The sequence below is a fragment of the Sorex fumeus genome, unplaced genomic scaffold, assembly GCF_029834395.1.
Source record: "Sorex fumeus unplaced genomic scaffold, SorFum_2.1 ptg000086l, whole genome shotgun sequence".
In the NCBI taxonomy this organism is placed as follows: domain Eukaryota; kingdom Metazoa; phylum Chordata; class Mammalia; order Eulipotyphla; family Soricidae; genus Sorex; species Sorex fumeus.
Genome location: NW_026606143.1, coordinates 22865001 through 22868250, shown reverse-complemented (window position 1 = coordinate 22868250; position 3250 = coordinate 22865001).

The following is a 3250-nucleotide window of genomic DNA, read 5'->3' as shown; positions in this document are numbered from 1 at the left end:
CATTGTATAACTGAAACCCAAGCACAAAAATTTGTAAGTCTACAACTGTACCTCAGGTGTTTCACTAATAAAAATTTTTTTTAAAAAAAGAAAGAAAAAGAAAAAAGATAAGCGCTTCACCCTCTCTACTATGACTCCAGCCCCAAATGTAAGTTTTCTATCCATGAATATGTTCTCAAAAGCCAGGCATCATAGTGGTGCATATCTTCCACAGAATAATAACGGGATCTTTTCCTTAGGAGCCAAACATAAAATGAAGGGTGATCCACCACAGTAGGGCAACAGCACTCAGGGTCTATTCCTGGCTCTGAGCTCAGGAGTGACCTCTGGTGGTGCTGGGGGATCACATGTTGTGCCAAGATCAAACCAGGGTCAGCTAGAAAACAAGAACCTTAACCGCTGTAATTCGCCTCTAGCCCTAGTGAATAGGATTTTTAAAAGAAACATGGGGAAAATGGAGGCCAGGTTGATGCATTTCTAGATACCTGGTGAGCTAGGTGTTTCTAAGGGATATTAGTCAAAATTGAGTTCATGGCTCAAAGTCATAGTGATATCTAGAAGAAAACCAGTGTATTTCCTTGGAATGGTTAAACATTCAAAGTGTGAGTCTTAACAGGTGGAAGTATGTCTTCCCAAAAGATGTATTGAAGTTCTAATTCCCAATGTGAGGAATGCATATTTGGAAATAGGATCATCAAGGATAAAATTAGTTTAGAGAAATTTGTACTGGACTAACCTAAACTGCTAGTCCAGCATTACTTGTGTCCCTATAAGAAGACAGTCATAGGAAAATAGAGGCACATAGGGACAATCCTATGTGATAACCACGGCCAGGACTAGAGTTAGACAAGTGAAAACCAGGGTCTGCAGCCACAACTGGGAAGTAGAGAAAGAGGTGAGGAAGGATTCTTTCCTAGAGGTTTCAGAGCCAGCAGGCTCTGACAAACACCTTGATTTCAGACTTTGGCCTCCAAACCACGAAGAAAGTGAGTTTATGCTGTTCTAAGTCAGGAGTATGCAGTCCTTTGCTATGGAAACCCAAGGAAGTAGATTCAGCTTCCAATGCTTGAGAACAGGAGGTCTTTCCGCCTTCACTTTCAGATCTTGCACATATCATATATGAGACCCGAGAAAGGAAAATGTTGAGATTTTGTTTGCATTTTCATTTGGGGTAGAGGGCCCAGATGGCAATGCTTCAAAGCGACTCCTGGGATCACTGACAACGGGACTTGGGAGACTGTCTGGGACTGGTGTGATCTCCTGTGGGCAAGCATGTGCTCTCTCTGAGATATGTCTCTGCTCCCCAAAGACTTTATTTTCTAGGCAGTCTCATCTCATCTAACTCTTGTATTTTCATTGAATGTTCCAAAAATTGCTCTCTACCTCTAGGTCCTGAGAGGTGGTCCTTCATATTTTCCACCTCTAATGAGTGCTGCATCCATATCTTGGCCTCTCTTCTTGAACCCTAGACAACTGAGTCTTCCTTTTATTGATGTAAGGTTTTGGGCGACACCCAGGAACGAACAGGGGCTATTCCTAGCTCTGTGTTCAGGAGTGACGCTTGGCAGTGCTTGGGGAACCATACTATGTAGACCTGGGGATCAAACCAGGGTCAGCCACATGCAAGGCAAGTGCCATATCTCTTGTTCTATTTCTCCAGTCCTCGAGTCTTCCTTTAAGCAAGTATTTTCATAATATTTGTGTAATGGATAAATGAACATGGCATACCAATATCTATCATGATGCGATTAGAAGTGACTAAAATATACTTAGGTTTTAAGTAAAAAAAGAAAAGCAAAAAAAGAATGCACTCCACATTTGTAAAAATGAATGAGAGATTTAAAAAAAAGAATGAGAGCAAGCAATCAAAAGATACACTTTATATACATTTCCTTAAATATTTTCATTATAATTTAAAAAGAATTTGTAAAAAGGCTATGAATAATCATGGAAATAAATCAAAAACCCAAAATAAACTAGAAAAAGTAACAATATAGATAGGAATCATTAAGAGTTTATATTATTTTAAAAGAAATATGATTAGTATGCAGAAAATCGAAACCCACAATTTAAAAGTATTTGGAGGGGGGACACACCCAAGCGTTGCTCAAGAATTCTTGGTAAAGTGCTCTAGTCAACTATGAGATGCCAGGGACCCCATCTAGGACTCCTGCATGCAAAACACTATCTTTGAGTCACCTCTCTGACCTTCAAAAAATTGTTTGTTTGCTTTTTTTTTGTTTAATTTTGGACTATACCTGGCAGTTCTGGCAGTGTGTGTTTGGGGGGTGGTTCCCCAGTTTTGTTCTCTGGGGTCACTCCAAGGCAAGTTCCTTATCATCAGATAAATATTATCTCTATGCCACACCTTCAAAGGTTTTTAAATTCTTTTATATATTCTAAGTCTGAAAAAAAGAAAGCAGTAGAAAGTCATACATAAATTTAGGAGACTGAGAATGGAGACATCACACATACATTTGATTTTTAAATGTACAAAGAAAATTATTTTAACATATTTTATATTATATGTGCATATGTATTGTAACTACAAATGAGCATTATCTGTTGCTATTTAAGTGACTAATTTCTGTAGATATAAACAAGATTTTTAAAATCCTTTATTATTTAGTCTCTGTGAAATTGTAAAGTTATTCCTGATTGGTTTTAGGCATACAATGTTTCGACACCAATCTGTTCATCTGTGTCCACTTTCCTCTTCCAAAGTCCCTTCACACCCCCATTTACTTCCCATCCTGATTTTATGCTTAATTTTTTATTTTATTTATTTATTTTTGCTTTTTGGGTCACACCCAGTGATGTACAGGGGTTACTCCTGGCTCTTCACCCAGGAATCATTTCTGGCGGTGCTCAGGGGACCATATGGGATGCTGGGAATCGAACCCAGGTCAGCCGTGTGCAAGGCAAATGCCCTACCCACTGTGTTATTGCTCCAGCCCCAGTGCTTAATATTTTAGAGGTGCTTTTGAAATGCATTTTTTCAGTGTGGGGGGAAAAAGTATAATCCTATCACACACGTGATTCTATGGCACCAAATTTGAAAATCTAGAGAAATTGCCTGTTTCCTAAGAAAATGTTAAAAACATAAGTAAATCTATTACTATCAATAGAGATATATTATTTAAATCCTCCCACTGGAAAGAGCATCGAGTTCATTTTACAACTGGTTTTTGAACTTTGGAAAAATAGATTTTAACTTTTTTAAATACTTCGATTTCTAGGGAAAACTCTT